General features: G+C 35.8%; 1 protein-coding gene across 1 annotated transcript in view; it reads left to right on the top strand.

Annotated features, from left to right (window-relative positions):
- Positions 1-228: 228 nt before the first annotated feature.
- The window catches only part of LOC150100816 (replication factor C subunit 4), a 186,340-nt gene continuing 168,823 nt past the window's right edge, over positions 229-17,745 (top strand). Inside the window, exon 1 of the mRNA XM_090401390.1 lies at positions 229-340. The gene's annotated coding sequence lies outside the window, so the exon portion shown is untranslated. The remainder of the gene's footprint in view (positions 341-17,745) is intronic.

The raw sequence follows: 17,745 nt of genomic DNA on the forward strand, positions 1-17,745 counted from the left end.
TTTTTACTTACTTATTCAATTTTAATTTGTTTTGTTTGGATAATTAAAATATATAGATTTATTTGGTTAATTTAAGCCTGTGGACTTGTCCTATCGTCGCTGACCACCTGTGGTCCGCGGACCATAGGTTGAGAAACACTGCTATAGGGTTCTCTCATCTTATGTGATCCTTAATTCATAAGTATTATAGAAATAGAAGACATGACACGACATAAATAAACAATGAATTTTAATTAGGAAAAGTATTTTGGAAAATTTTCTAGTGTTTTTTAACTTTTTCTTTTGGGGTTGCCAGGGCCCCTCGGTCCCCTCCCTGGGTGCGCCACAGGCTTGCGAGCAAGTATGTACTTATGATTTGCACCTGTATTTTCTAACTTGTTATGTTATTTAATAACATTATATATATATATATATATTATATTAATATAAATATAATCATTTTTTAAATATTATTATAACTTATTTTATAAATTTAGGTTTATTGGAAATGTTACTTCTCTTTGTGATAGGGTGCCAGGATAGGGTTTTTTAATGGCGCGAGTTTTATATCGTAGTGATATTTGTCTTTGGTCAGTAGTAGCCATTTGTGTGCAGTATTAGTTAAATTTGCTTAAAAAGTTAATGACATATTTAGATAGAACATCCAATGATACGATAAATAATCTCTTCGTGTTTACTTTTATAGATTCAACGGAAGATCGCAACAAATTGTGTATTAAATTTAGGTTGAGTTCCGTTTTTGGCTTCAGTAATAATTCCTTTGGCATTTTCCAAACTGAAAAAAAAAACAAAAAAAACAAAACAGAAGTGAATTGCATGGCTAGTAGTTGGTTGGTCTCATGCTCTTAAAATACAGATAAGTTGGGGCAGTATTTGTGGGACTCGATTTTATTTCATGTGGATCACGAAGAGTAAGAAAATCTACACAAGAAAATTAAACAAGTGTTGATAATTAAGTAAGTGTGATGGCTTGGAATATACAGTAAATAGAGGCATACTGTGTAAATAGTAGATTGTGTTGGGTTATGTATAGTGGACTTCTCGTAGGTGTTAGGAAATAATTAAATCTAGTCGTTTGCTTCATTTTCTGTTCAACAAATTCTTTATTCGATAAATGTGCAGTATTTGTTCGGCATTTTCTATATAAGAGGAATGCTCACGTTCATGAGTTCCTCACTTTTGAGGGAAATTAGAAAAAAAAAACAATGCATGATATTCATGTTTGATACCAATAATCACAAATAAATACTTTTCTAAATACTGTTATTGCTGCTAATCGAAAGCTAGACGTGAAATCTTAATTGTGAAAGGCTGCATAACATTTGGTACATCCTTTAAGGATGTACATCAGATGTTATTGTTTCAAATATGAAAGATATAAAAATATCGTTAATTTTTGACCATAACCATTTTTAAAAGGAAGCACTGCATCTCTTTCACTGAGGGATGCTAGTGGTATCTCCCCTGTAATAATATATTCTATTTAAATGTAGGTGTGTTTCTTCATTAATTTCAGATGAAAGTGTGCTTCCTGTATTACTAAATACCCGCTATTCTGCATTGACCTAAAAACAACAACTAAGGATTAGCCCAGCTTTCCCTTACACATTGGCAAGCTAGCAAAATTACCCTTTTGCACCCTTTGCATTAACCTAACTTTAAGTATGTCTTGTATCATACGTTGAAGAATGTCTCTTGTTTTGTAGTTAAAAACATTAGTATGTCTGAATATTTACTGTGCATTGTTTGCCTTAACAAATTGGATGCAAAAATGCCCTCGTGTTTTCTGAAAGAAGCATACAAAAAAAATGACTAAATATAATATTATTGCAGCATGATCTCTGGTTTTGTGAATGAACTCATTGTGGATGGTTTAAACCTAACAGCTTAAATAAACATTATGTATAGTCATGAATAGATTCAAACCAGCAGCTCACATAACTTGGCAAGCAGTGCATTTCAATATCTTACTACGATATCAGAAAGCCACTTCTAACTCTCCTCCTTTCTTATTGAAATCTTCATAACTTCCAGATATGTTCTCATCTCTCATCCTACTGTATCAACCCCTTAAAAACAGCTTTATATAACCTTTGGTATTGTTTACATATAAAAAATAGTATATGATACTTTGTCAGACACCTTCCTTTTGGTATTGTGTATTTCAGTCCAGTCATCTTTTAACAACTGAAATTGAAATTCTTTTTTGCATGCCTTCAGCAAAATACCACATAATTATCTTTGTATCCTTTCAATCATCTTTTTATCACCCTGAAACTAGGCTGAGTGCGGGACCAGCATTCCAAATAAGAATGAACTAATGTCTTATTTAATGGAATCACTATTAAATATCACCTGATCATCACCATAATCTTCTGGGACTAACACATATAGAATTGTTAAGTAAATGGAAATTGTGACTTGTGGTTTTCTGCTATATATAGGCTTGTTAACGCCTAGGCAAAAATAGAATCAATTTTTAGAAGCAAATTTTAAACAGTTATAAATTTTACATTTACATTAGCCAGGTGCTATCTTTGGCCTCAAGCATCACATGTCATCACTGGGCACGGTCCTCTGCGACTGTCCACCACGTTCTGGTCTCCAGCCCAACAGCCTGTAGGTCTTCCTTCTTGGTCTCCCTGATTGGGGATCACTTGTCTCACAGTCCTTTTGGGGCCCATACGTTATAGGTGCCCCAGCCACTGAAGACGTCGGGCTCGCAGCTCCATCAAGACATCTGCCGAGTTGTATAAAGTGTGTATGGCAGCATTGGACCGCCTCCTCCAGACTCCGTCTGCCATGACCCCCTCCATAGATACGTCGTAGCATCTTGTTCTTGAATACTCTCGGGCGATCGGTTTGTCTCACCGTGAGAGTCCACGCTTCAGCACCGTAGAGGAGAACAGTCCTGATCAAAGTCTGTATAGTCCCACCTTTATAGTGCAAGACAGCAAGTGTGAGGCGAAAAGGGGATGCACCTGATAATAGGCCACATTCGCAGCATTTACCCGACTCTGGACATCAGCCTCAACTTTGTTGCTTTCAGTCATGAAAGAACCCAAGTACCTAAATACCTTAACCCTCTCAAACTGTGCAGCTCCCCCTGGATCTTGAGCAGCATGGCAACTTATAAAAAGGTATTTTGTCTTCTCAGCATTTATCTTCACGCCAACTCTTTCTGCAGCTTCCTCAATTCTCAATTCTTCACATCCTCATGACGTATAATTTTTAGTTTTTCTTTAGATTTTAAGTTCAAGCATGTGCCAATAAATAATTAACACTGCTTCTTCTCTTCAAGGATTAGGCATTTGCTCGTTCTGGCTTAACTGGTCTTCTTCCTCTGCTGATTTTGTAAAGAGGTGAGCAGATAGTGTTCCTGCTTTCTCAAATGTCTTTATGTGGTGGATTGGCAACCTCTTTGGCCAAGTGGACAGCATGCTCACTCAGTAACTAACAGGCTGTGAGCTTGATTCTCATGCTAGTATGGATCTTTGTATAAACCTTTCTGTGGTAATTACAATTGTCATGGCTTGCTGTGAGATTACTACTCAGTTTTAATAAGCAGGATGGTGGAGGCCTGAAATGAAATGTCTTGAAAAATTTCTGTGTTTACTAGAGGTGAAACAGATTATCTAATCCTTATGAATTATATAATTAGTTTAATCCTTCTATCATCTATTCTTCTTCTATCCATCATTTTTCTGTTCATCAACTTCTATCATCTATTATCTAATCCTTAGTTTACCTATAGTATTAAATGCATGGTAGGTCCAACCTGTATTGTTTTGGATGCCCATAAAAAGTAATGAAAAATTACGTATGATCATAGATGTTTTGAACACAGATTATATATACTATATATATATATATACTAGTTGTGGTGGTGGAGGTGGGTGGTAGATGGCGTTGATTGAGATAATTTGTAGTAGAGATTGAGACAGTTGTAGGTGTCCTCCTGCGATGAGTCTTCGGACCCCTTGGAGGTGTCAGGAATAATAATAATAATAATATATCTACAATCAAATATTCATCTTTTCATATGATTTCTTAATGTGAAGAACCGAATTTATCAGACTTGGTTTAGAAATTTGAGAAATGCTATTCAGCTGGTGAATGCTTGGTCCTAGGGCTATTATTAATCCATTCATGTCAGTACAATAGAGAAGAGATAAACATAAACCTTGAAAAATATAGTACTTTATTGGATCCTTCTCTCTGCTCCTGTAGAAACTAATGCATATGCTTATTTTTTTATTTTTTTTTTACCAATTCCATTCTTGGAATTTATAATTTATTTGTGTGGGGTTTTCTCCATGTTCCTTTTGGGGGTGGGTTGATCCCTCCTAATGAGGGATTATATATATAAGTCGCCACTGGGCATGGTCCTCTGCGACTGTCCGCCACATTCTGGTCTCCAGCCTGACAGCCTGCAGGTAATGAGACCGGCTAACTCATCTTTAGTCGAAAGAGACCAGAGAAAGGTTCCTCACATCATAGACAAGCATCAAACCTAGGTCTTTTTGACAACGGGCTTCGTCTGTACTGACTGAGCTACGTGAGCTCTAATCCTTGGAATATTGTGGTGAGTTGTTCATCTTGATGGTTTATTCACTTCTGTAATCAAATGAGGATCATTTGATACCGCTTGGATTTTCAGATCCTAATTTTTATTCCCTCTCTCTCACCGTATTCACATCTTTTTCTTTAACAAAAAAAAATTTCAGATCTTCTTTGGACTGGATGTTTGCCATGACATCAGTGCTGAGTGGTCTCAGCACTGAAGCAAGATTATTATATGTCATGCACTTTAGTTTTAGATATTCCAAACATTTTATTTGAAAATAGCAATCTGAAATATAATTCTTTGACTTCTACCATTAGTTTTAACAATTTAATTTGATTTGTAATACACTTGACACTATGTTGTCCAGTTTTAAGTTGGCTTTGTGTATATTTGGAAGTAGTAAGAGAATAAGGAGTAAGTTTTTTGTATGATGAGTGATAGTGGAAGAAATTGAGTGTTAAAATACTTTGTGTTGTCTAAGGTGGATCTCCCATCGTGAGTCTTATGACTCCGAGGAGGGTGGGAATAATGTTGCATTTGGTGAAGTTGTTCATGTGTTTGCATTATCAACTAGGAAATAGATAATTTTTCTGATTTCATCATGAAATCACTACAAATATAACAAATTGACACAATTGTCACATTTAATTGAACAAGTAATGCACTAATGACAAAATATTTAATTAAAATAACTATTGTGAACAAATCAATGAGCATTATCTCAGCTCACTAAATATTGATTGATTGGACACTGTGGTACAACATTAATATACACTGACAGTATTATTACATTGTTGTGTTGTATCATGCTACCAAGAGACTTCATAGTATGGTCTCCAAGATGATGTGATATTTGTTCTTCATTTGGGAAATTGGGTTTGAATACTGGGACATAATTAACCTTTATAAGGGCCTTTTGTAAATTGAAGGTGAACCACCCAATTTCATATGGAGGTGGTAAGTATTTTTAAGAGACAAAACGTAGAGTACATAATTAACAGACATTACTTACAGGCCATGTATCCTTACTCCAGCTATAATATTAACTGCTCATTCCAACTCAGCATCATGTGAGATGATTTGTGAACAATAATAAATGGTTGTTTTTGAATTCAAGAAGAGAAAATTTTCCCCTTTGTTTTTTATGAACTTCAAACAAGATTATATCAGTCCCCCTCCATGTGAAGCTCCTGTTCATGGGTGGAGGGGCTCTCCCAGTTATTGTACTGGCCCTTCAGTATACTTCTCCTGAATCTTTTTCACTAACCTCTCTTCCAGACTACCATACATTACTTGCATACTATGTTCAAATATGGCATATTTCATTCTTACAAGCATGGGTGCATATTTCTGTAAGTTTGACTCAAACAAGATCCAAGCAGTTAATGCATAGAGTCTTATGTCCTTCATGTTTGATTTATTGATTACTATTTATCTGAAAAATTCAGTTGTGAGAGAGAGAAAAAAAAAGATGAGGAGTGGAGGTATCTAAAATGCTTCTCACTAGAAAGTCTCACTACATTTGGTCTAGAATTGACTCTAACAGAACATAATGTTACCATGGAAATACAGGAACATAACATTTTATAACTATTATATTGTATTACCAGCTTTCCGTCAGGAGACTTAAGTTCACGTAGTGCAGAAATGGCACAAACTCAGGAATTAGTTCATACATTTACATCATTAGATGTGATTCTTAGGTTGGTTTTATGTTTGTGAGGAGAAAAATGTGGTACAGGGAGGAAACTTAAGTTCACAACCACACTGTAGTCAAACTGGTACGTGTAACATGAGATTCATCATACAATGTTCAGGTTTACCTCTGCATATTCAACCATTAATGGGTGAGTTATGTATACTGTCAGTCCTCCTCCAGGTGAAGCTCCTGTTCATGGGTGGAGGGGATCTCCCAGTTATTGTACTGGCCCTTCAGTGTACTTCTCCTGAGTCTTTTTCACTAACCTCTCTTCCAGACTACCATCACTGGAATTCAATACCTTGCCACCATATTTGCTGTGCGGTGCAACCCATGGATATCTGGAAAGAGGGATCCTGGTAGTCTTGCACTACTTTGGCCTCTGCTTAGGCAGGATGGGCTGGCCAGGATCAATTCATTAGTGGGCTTGCCTGCAAGGATCTAGGGTGTTGCAGTAAGTCTCCTTAAGTCTCCTAAGTTGCAGTATGGTCTGGGAACGGAACCCAAGGCTTGTTGGGCTGCTCGTATAGCATCTGGGGGGTAATCCTAGCATTCCACTGCTGAGTGCAGTCATGGCTTGCTGGATAGTGGGCATCCATGTTGGCTCTGTGATGGATGGGGAGCTTGAGTGCTGAACCAGAAAAACTTCTCAAACATGAATCCTTCATCTTCAATTGTTTCAGGGCCCTAATAAAGCCCCAACCAAGTAACGATACCATTGATACACCTTTCGATAATAGAAATAAAAAACAAAAGATATGTTATACCAGTACAAATGTACCAGTTTTTCTAATCATCCATGCAACAGGTAAAAAACCAATGGGGAAAAAAATCAGCCTTTTCAATGAAGAAGGATGATTTTTTTGGCAAGTGTTCTCTCAAAACAATGTTAATGACATTACATTAATGACAACTGCATTCCAAAAAACTACTCAGGGCTACATCAATGGTTGGAATACCAGTAGCTGTTACACCCCATAAAACACTCAGTTCCTGTAGGAGTGATCTCAGAATGTAATCTTCTAGATGTTTCTGATGAGGAGATATGTTCAGAGCTGAAAGATCAGGGGGGTGACAAGTATAAGGTGCATTCTGATCCATAGGGATAATCACCTGGTTCATTATCTTTACCTTTGATACGCCCAAGCCTCCATCTGTTAAAGCAGGTTGTATCAATTGTGCAGTTAGACTACATCTCTAATCCGCTAAGATGCTTCAAATACCAGAAATGTGGACATGCCTGAACTGTCTGTTGTGGCTCTGCCACCTGTACTTGATATATTAAAGAGCATGATAACCAATCTTGCTCTGCCAAGAAAGCTAAATGTGTAAACTGTTAGAGAGATCATCCAGCATATTCTCATGCATGTCAGAAGTGGAAAGATGAGAAAGAAATACAAAAAATAAAAGCAGAAGGAAACATATCATGTTAGGATTCAAAAAGAAAGTTAGCCACCACCACACCTGTTATGAGATCCTCTTATGCTAGCATGAGGGAATAATTAGGAAAATGTCAACAGCAATTCAAGCTCATGTCTATTCCACCATTTGATACTAATTTTTAGAGGTGCCTGTGGCATAGTATAATTATTAAAAGAACATGTAAGACCACAGTAATAACTTTTAATTAATAATTCACCATGGAAAAAGAAAATTTTGGTACTTTACCATTCTTAGACATCCTCCTTACTCGAACTTGTTCTGGTACCTTATCTACAAGCGTCTTTCGAAAGCCCACATTTACTGGCAGATATGTTCATAAAAAAGTCTGCTCACCACACATCTCAAAATGGCATTCCTAAATCTCTAATTAATAGTGCACATAAAGTTTGCTCTTCTCCAGTAATCTTACAACAAGAACTTTCCATCATTAAAAAGTTAATGGAATCAAATAATTACAACCCCAATCAAATCCAACAGATAAGTGAATCTTATGTTCCAATACCTAAGGTTTCTTCAGCAGTCTGCAGAGTTCCAATCCCGTACATTCCAGGAATCTCAGAACCTATAGGTAGAATTTTGAAAAAGTACCAATTGATTCCCACGTATGTTCCTATTATCAAAATTTCCTCTTTATTGCCTTCTACAAAGGATAAACTTTCATCTCTATCTTTGGCTGGCGTTTACCAAATACCATGTGAATACGATGTTTCTTATTTTGGACAAACTGGCCGTTCTGTGGAAAAAAGAATTAAGGAACATCAATATTATATTGAATACAACAAACCTCAGAAGTCTGGTCTAGCACAACACAGTATTAACACTACTCATAATATCCATTCGGATAAAGCTATTCTCCTCCATAGATGCAGGTTCAAATATGAACGCCTTTTTAAAGAAAGTTGTGAAGATATTTTACACCAACCGAATTTAAATCAAAATGATTGTCTCTCTCTCAAAGATCTGGGAGACTTTTATTTTATGTAATCAATAAAAAACCAATTATCTTAAAGATTAATTATTATTTTCTATCATTTCCTAGCACACAGCAACAATTGTATTTTAATAGGTGATCCACCGAATGTTCGTTACTTGTATTCCATTCCTATAACTGTTTGTGTGACACTGAAGATGTACTATTAGTTTTAGTATGAAATATCTGTACCTTTATTAATTAAAAGTTATTACTGTGGTCTTACGTGTTCTTTTAATAATCACCATTTGATAATTACACCATACTGTTTCTCTGTTGAGCATATCATTTGTACAATGTAGGTCCCACTCTGAAAATGGTTCGATTCGATTTTTTACTTGTGAAAAAAATTATGGCAAGGTTATCACCTAATGACAAACCAGCAGACACTTCCACAGAAAAAAATGGATAATTCAGTATCCACTGAAAACAACTTGAACTTACCCAGTGATACTGACATATCTGAAGATGTATTGGATATTTTTCCAGAGGAAGAGATGGACACTGGCTGTTTATACTTTCCCAAAACAATTGATAAATAAAACCTGATAAGGGCAAGTCCTCAACCTCCTGGAAACCAGACAAGTCTATGATGCCTAAACAATAGGTACGTTTTTGCAATTGTTGTGGGTGTTGTCATAATATCAATATCAAGCACCTTCTGCAGAAAAAAACAAACTATTTTATTTATCTTTGCAGGAAACTTATTTAAAACCAAGTGAGGATCCTACTTTCAAGATTATCACTCACTCTTGTATTTGAGGATAGAACTGGCAATGACTGCACATGGTGAAGTAGCTATTGACAGTTGTAGTCCTTTCCTTCATGTTCAGCAATACTGCTCTGGAAACAGTAGTGATTCACTTGTCTGTGGGGTTTCTAATTACAGTATGCTCAATATATTTACTGCCAGGTTCTCATTTAAATGAAATGGAACTTGGTAATCTCATAATGCTGCTGCCTCAGCCCATATTCCTAATGGGTGACTTTAATGGACATAAAACTCTGTGGGATAGGGCCATCACAAATAGATGAAGTCATATTGTTGAGTGAATGCTTGACAACCACGACCTCTCCTTCATTAATAATGGTATAAATACCTTCTTCCATATGCCTACCTGGTGATTAAGGGTCAAAGCAGTATAACTGAGAGGAGACCTCCACATAGCATTTTAAAGGAATGCAGAGAACTGACCAAGGTCTGTGACCTAATGTCCAATCACCTTCTCGTGGTGCACCCTGTTAGGTATCTGCCTGGATACTGAACAGACAAGGATGAGTCAGAACAAATCCTGAAATACATCCCAACTCAGCATCACCAGAGTTCAAGATTGGTACTATGAAAATAAGAAGCTAAGAAATGGAACTAGCAGAAGAATTGGATAAGTACCAGATTGACATAATAGAAATGACTGAAACAAAAAAAAAAAAAAAAAGACAAAAACTGGTGAAATCTTTCTAAGCAGTAAATACAGCTAACCCTCGTATAACGGGATGTTAGGTTCCATAGAAATGCTGCATTATATAAATCTCGTTATACGAGACATAGATCACATAGAAAAAGTAGGGTTAGGTTCCGAAATCGTTTTTTTTTTTTAATTATATAAACAACAATGACATATCCAACAAAAACAATATTTTTTATTTAAGTCAGTTAATTCATGTAAGTTAAGAAAACATGAACTGTGACAAATACGTAGTATAAAATTATAAAAATTTCAAATTGTACATAAATTTCATTGCACATAATGCATAAATGTTTTAGACACAATGAAATAAAGCACATATTTTAATCGTCATCACTGTCTTCAGAAATAACATTTCGTAGATGTTCGTTAAATGGCCAGAGGTCGTCACTACTTGAAATCTCTTGGACATCATTTGTATAATTCTCATTGCATACTTCGGCTGGTTTAGTCATCAAGAAGTCAGTAATAAGACTTTGCTTTCCACTATGTTGCAATTTTTTATTAAGTTCATAATATGGTGCTAAACAAATATCCAATTGTCTCGTGAATTTTTCCTGAGTGCTCCATTGAGGGATCATCATCAATAAAATAACTTCCTAACTTTTTTGCCAAGTCCAATCCTTCTGTTAATTTCTTTAAAATGAATTCTTTAACAGATTCATCACAATCAGAATCTTCGGCAGAACTTTCCCCGCCATTTGGTTCGACGGCATCTATTAATTGTACCAGTTCCTCCTCATTTAAATCTGTTTCTCCATCAATTAATTCACTAATTTCATTTTCAACCATATCGCAAAAGCCCTCTCCACCAAAAATGTGTGCGACGTTTCTTATACGACGTAGCTCGGCATCCATTGGAGGTACGAAATTTTGTTCCATTACGGCTTCAGGCCATATTTTTTTCCAGCGAGCATTCAGCGTAGAGGGTTGTAATTTCTTAATGGACAGAGAAATAATTTTTACACAATTCAATATTGAAAACTCTTTCCACGCTTGAGGCAGTGTCATGTTTGGATTAGATTCCATTTTTTCCAAAATTAATTGAAATGTTTGCCGAATATAATATGACAAATGTTGATATTATTCCTTGGTCGAGTGGTTGAATAAGTGAAGTAGTGTTAGGTGGCAAAAAAGTTATTTTAATATTCAAATGGCTTAAATTTGTTGGGTGGCCTGGTGTGTTATCTAAAATTAGTAGAATTTTGAAGTCCATATTCTTTTTCTTTGTGTAACTTTCTACATCGGGTAACAACACTTGAAAAACCAATTTTCAAACATGCTGGCTGTAACCCATGCCTTTTTGTTGGCCTGCCAATAAACAGGTAGGATGGACTTATCGAGCCCTTTCATCGCACGAGGATTTGCAGATTGGTTAATAAACATTGGTTTTGTCATGTAATCACCTGATGCATTACTACAAAACAGTAGAATAATTCTGTCTTTAGAAACTTTGAATCCAGGAGCTGATCTTTTATTTTTCGAAATATAGGTGTGTTTTGGCATTTTTTTCCAATATAACCCAGATTCATCTGCATTGAACACCTGGTCTGCACTGTAACCAACCACCTTCTTTAATGATTTTTAAAAGTTCTGCTGGGTATTTCCGGCCAGCTTCAACATCTGCTTATGCTGATTCTCCCTGGATTTTAAGATTATACAAAGAAAACTGCTTTTTAAAGTTTTCGAACCAACCCTTACTGGCAGAAAATCCATGCTGACAGATTTCTTCTGAAGAATCTTTATCAAGTTCTTTTAAATGTTTATAAACTTTGAGAGCTTTTTGCTTAATAAGGTGTCCACCCAAAGGAATTTTCTTTTGAGTGCAATCTTCTATCCAAATCATAAGAGATTTCTCCATTTTTTCTATTAGAATATCGCAAACATGAGCAGTGCACTTTGCACTTGCCGTTGACCCAGCAATAAACTTTCTCGGATTTTATGTTCATTTTGTTTGATTGTTGGAATTGTTGATTCATTTAAATTCAGAGTCCTTGCAGCAACTCCTGGTTTTTCTCCAATTTGCAACCGATCCAAGATTTTAATTTTTTCTTTGAGAGAAATGAATTTCCTCTTCAATCGAAAAAAACGAAAGGGAAAAAATTGGTTTTTTTTCCCTTTCGTTGCAGTTTTAGTGGCCATTACAATAAAAATAAACTTTTATATTAAAAAAAAGCATTACATAGGTGGTACATCTGAAAATTTTGCTGGCATGTCAACGATTTACAGGTGATATCCTTTTATACGCTTATAAATTATTCAAGTTTTTTTTTAATTGTTACAATTCGTACAAGCTGAATTTTGTTTTACACAAGACAGCAGCTATAAAGCCGTTTTGGTGCGGTATTAACAAAAGATCATGCGACCCAAAAACAAAAGCAACCGACAAGTGTTGAGTTGAAATGCTAATTCTCTTCAATCGAATTCCATAACATCTGAAACTCTCATAACAACATTCACTATTAGTTTTAACATATTCACAACAGGGTGTCATTTATCGTTCTGATGGAACTTCTCATTACTGACTGGCTCAACTCACACAAACGTTTCAACCCTTGGTTGAATTTTATGGCTTCTTGTTTGTGTTTGAGGTGGCAGGCAAACTCACACATTCATTATATGGCATGTTTCAATTCTTGGTAGTCTTTTATTTTAAGTTAGCCTTTGTGATCTGTCATAATGACATCGAGAATTTCAATGAAATAAAAAAACTTATTTCATAATTGAAAAATTGGACAATAGTTTTTAGTTAGATACTGTGTTTCGGTGCAACATGTGGTTTTGAGCATAGTTTCTGTGAGAGGGGACATGTGATTTATTAGTTAGCACCAATTTTATTCCATCTGTCTCTATTTAAACTATTTGTTGAGAATGACACAGACTGCAAAAGCCATCTGTATAGTATCTTATTCAGTGATACAATAAAACTAAATTCGATACTTATAACTACTTGCGCGATACGGGCAGACACAAATTTAACGAAGATAAAATTTGATTTTTAAGCCCGCAGTGAAAAATATGAAAAAAATAAAAAATAAAGGGTTACTAGAAATTGTAGACCGCGTTGAACAAGGGATACCACAATTTGTAGACCGCTTTATATCGAAATCGCGTTATACGAGGATTACATGTACAGTGTTATATTCAGGCAATAACAATCGGGGAGGGGGGGGAAGAAGTAGCTCTAGTATTCAACACTAAATATGAGGCTAATTTTTTTTTGAACGGCAGGCAATATCAAGTAGAGTGATGTGGGCAAATATCAGAATGGGGAACTGGACAATGAGACTAATTTGTGTCTATGGTCCCACATAAGGTTCTAAGGTAGAAGTGGAGGAATTTTTTGAGGCTTTAAAGAAAGCAACTGAATGCAATGAAAAAGGAAAAGTTGGTCCTTGTTGGAATAGCAGATTAGGAAATGATTGTCAGATATACAGAAATATTTTGGAAAAATTTAGAGAAAAGTGCAAAGCTAATAATAATCTCATATCGATAATGAGATTATTATTAGCTTTGCTAATAATAATGCAAAGCTCATATCCAACAGGCAAATACCTGTTGGATATGAGCTCAGGACATGGGTTGGTTATTACTAACACAATGTTCCAACATAAAAATGTGCACAAATTCACATGTACAGATGTACAGTGATGTTTTCTCACTGGTGCAGGACATTAGTGTGTCCAGTGAATTTGAAATTGGAAGTGATCACCATTTAATCATGAGCAGGATAAAATTGAATTTCATATTGAAAACAAGAGCATGTAAGAAAGTTTTAAAGTGAGTAAAAGTTGAACAGCTCTCAGATGTGAACTGTAGACTAAAATACACAAACATTATTCAAGAAAAAATGAAAGAGTTTGAGAATAGGAATCAAATCTTGGAGATTCCATGGCAAGCCTTGAAGAAACATTGATTGATTGATTCAGTCAGAGAGGCATATGGTCAGGTTGTTTACAAGGATTGAAAAATCAGAACTCCGTGGTGGTGGACACAGAAAGTTAGAGGCAGTGAAGGAAAAGAAGAGGACATATCAAAAGTTCTTGGCAAATAAGTCAGCTTGTGCTCTTAGAGAATACAGAGACAAATGTAAGAAAACTTAATGCTGTGTAAAAGTAGCTAAACAAGTAATGAGAAGACTTTGGTAAGAACATGGTGTTATGTCGTGGTTTTTCTTTAAATCTATGTTATTATTATCCCCTCTTGTGCTAACTAAGAATGAGATCTGCAGTCTGTCTCTCTGGGGCCGTCTCTTTTTCGAATTCTGACAAATTTGTTTGTTCCAGCTGCACCGGTTAGAATCCTAGGACAGAAGAATTCTTGCTCAGAGAAACTTTCCCAGAGTTCTAAGCTACCTAAATTCGTTAAATATATATAGCGTCTATAGAGATCTCAGTTTGCAGTCATGGCCCTATTCTTCCTAATTATTCTATACCTTCCCCTTATGCATAGGTTCAAACTTTTATGAGTGGTAAATTAGTCTCATGCTCAAGCAAAACTTAGGCTTACCTAATAAAACATGTTTATTAAAGATCTAATGAGTTTACAATTAGGTTTAAACATATCACAAGCTTATCACAATACTAAATACTAAATCAACTGACTATCATTAATGAACGCTTTAGTTAATAAACATATAATTCATATCCTCTTGTCAATTAAAACACACTTAGCATGGGAAATTACAAGTTTACAATTTTAGCTTCAAATGCCAACACAGACCCCACCACATTAATTAGGTCTCGCACAAGAATTTAAGTCCTGCGATTACCAGTCCAATGGAGCTAAGTTACAGTGCATATAAGTCATTCAAAAAGTTCTCTAGGCAATTGTCCATTTTCTTCCAACTAGATATTGATTCACCTTTTTCCTCTAATGCTAATTGTTAATAAAATAAGAGAATTCTGTATATTACCACCTCCGCATGAGGTTACCATGTCCCCTTTGTCTCTGTCCTTTACTGTTAGACACTTTACTGCTTCAGTGGGTTGCATCCACGTGGAGGTCACTTCGCTCCTCTCGTACAGCCACTTCTGCACTCTTGCTGGGCAAACACTCATCTCGCTGGTCACTATCGTCAGACTGCCTGTCTCCCTGGAGGAACCTTCCATTGTCTCATTCCGGTAGCACTTCCACCGACGGCCCGAGTCGGTGAACACTGTCATCTCGCGTGCAACTTGCGGTCTCAAGTCGTAGAATTCCCTTCTGCTGGTCAGCATCGCGGGTCCGAAAGAAAACAGGAACAGAAAAAAAGGGGGGCTTGAAACCCGTGCGAACCCGCATTTATTATCTCTTGTTGCACCCTCTTTTTGTTGCAGAAGTTTTCTCACGCCGCCTTCCTATTGGTCATTAAGTTGTTTAGTCACAACTCTTTCCTCGAGCGCTCTTTTCAGGAAACGCGAGTTCAATTCGCTTTCCACGAATGCCTTCGCTTCGGGTGTTATGCTTATCGTGGGTAACTTACATGCGACCTTTGGACTTGTTTGCATTGACATACATTTTGCATAGAGTATTTTTTTCTTACTAGTGTTTTCAAACAACAATATTTCTATCTAGACAGACAAATTCCTCCTTTTTTGTACTTAATTTTAAGGTAATTCAATTATGTTCATTATTAATAATTTGTTTCTTTACTAACAGTACAAGTATTTCTTGGTTAGTATTGTATTCTTGTTAAATCTTGAATGAATGATCTTTTTGATGAAATGGTCCTTATTCAAGATCTAACAATAGAAAATAAATATCAAGAAGGTGGCAAGATATTCTGGGAGTTGTTGAAGAAGCTCAGAAATGGAGGAAGAAGTGCTGTAAAATGAATTAGAGATGATAAAGATTACATGAAAACTGAAGAAAAAGACATCCTTGATGTATGGAGTAATTACTTCGAAGAATTGTTAAATGGAAACAAGCAGTGACACAGTGGTAAAAAACACTGACCAGGCAGTAAAATAAGCCGTCAAAAGTCTGAAATGTGGAAAGGCAGTGCGACTAGATGATATTTGACCAAAAATGCTTAAGTATGGAGTTATGAAAGGCTTACAGTGACTGCACTACATAGTTCAGAAGGAAGGCCTGGACAGATGGATGAATTCCAGATGATTGCAGTAGAGCTCTCATAGTACCCATATATCAAAAGGAATGTGAGAATTACTGAGGTATTTTCCTACTGAGTGTTCGTGGCAAGATTTATGCAAGTATACTTTAGAAATGGTGGAGAGGGATTGTGTAAGGGAAGTTTGAACAGCAAGCTGAATTCAGGGCAAATAGAGGCTTTCAGGATAAGATTTTCACTTTATGATAAATAGTTGAGAATTTGTGGGAATATTACAAAGATCTGTATTTATGTATGTTTTGTAGATCTGCAAAAGGCGTATGACAAGGTGCCAAGAGAAAAGCTATTCAAAACGCTACAGTTATATGGTGTCAATAGGACATTATATCAAGCAACTTAGTCTTTATTTGAGTTGTAAGTCGGCAGTTAGAATTGAAGGAATTACGGAAGCTGGTTTGATGTTAAATCTGGTGTCAGACAAGGATGTACATTATCCCCTCTGTTATTCATTATCTATATGGATCACATCATGATGGAAAGTGGTAGTAAATCTGATATCAAAATTGGAGATGTTAATCTTAGGTCTTTATTATATGCAGATGATGTTATACTTCTAAATAAATCCAGTACAATTCTTCAAGATTCCCTGACTAAATTGAATAACTGTTGCAGTATATTTGATATGAAAATCAGCAAAAAACAAGACAGAGACATTGAAAACTGCAATATGAAAATAGACAACAGAATCAACAAAGCTAGTATGGTAGGAAGTCAACTGAAGACATTTATTTGGAATAACAGAGAAATTAGTCGGAACATTACATCAGCTGTATACAAGACAGTCTTCAAGCCAATTTTAACTTATGGATGTGAGTGCTAATTTTGAAATAAAGCACTTGACCAAAGACTAGAGACCATAAATATGAGTTCTGAGAAAGATTAGTTGTGTGAACATATGGCATCAATGGCAATATCTTATTAAAAACGAGGATATTAGAAAATTACTTGACATTGTTAGCATCCCGGAATGTGTTAGTAGAGCTAATCTCATGGTCACTAAGCCAGAATGGAAGAGGAAAGATTAGTGATACAGTAAAAAATGTCTCAGGAGACAGACATATAAGATCTGGTAATGTCGAAGTCTTCACAGATAACAGATTTATTTGGAGGAAAATTGTTGATAGAAAGTTAGTAATGATGTAAGTTTTTCTTGTAGTACTACCATAATATCCTGTACATTCCTTGTGGGTACATGTCAGGAATTTGATGATGATATGCCAACCAGCTCTTATTCTGCAGTTGATCTTATAATCTGCTCTCCTGCCATTTTTTCACTTTTCACGAGATGTTGATGAAAATGTATACAAAAGCTGTCATTTTCCTCTTTTCAGCACTATGTCTTCACATCAACCATGTCCTACATGGATGTCCATGTAGAAAATGGACCAGGCTGAATGGAATACATTTTGGTGGAGTGCAATCATCTTGAAAAATTTGATGCTGAAGCAGTCAGCCAAATGCCTATTAATGAAACAATGAGGTATGTCA

The sequence above is a fragment of the Typopeltis vanoorti genome, chromosome 12, assembly GCF_054136105.1.
Source record: "Typopeltis vanoorti isolate ZY-2024b chromosome 12, IOZ_Tvanoo_1.0, whole genome shotgun sequence".
NCBI lineage: Eukaryota > Metazoa > Arthropoda > Arachnida > Uropygi > Thelyphonidae > Typopeltis > Typopeltis vanoorti.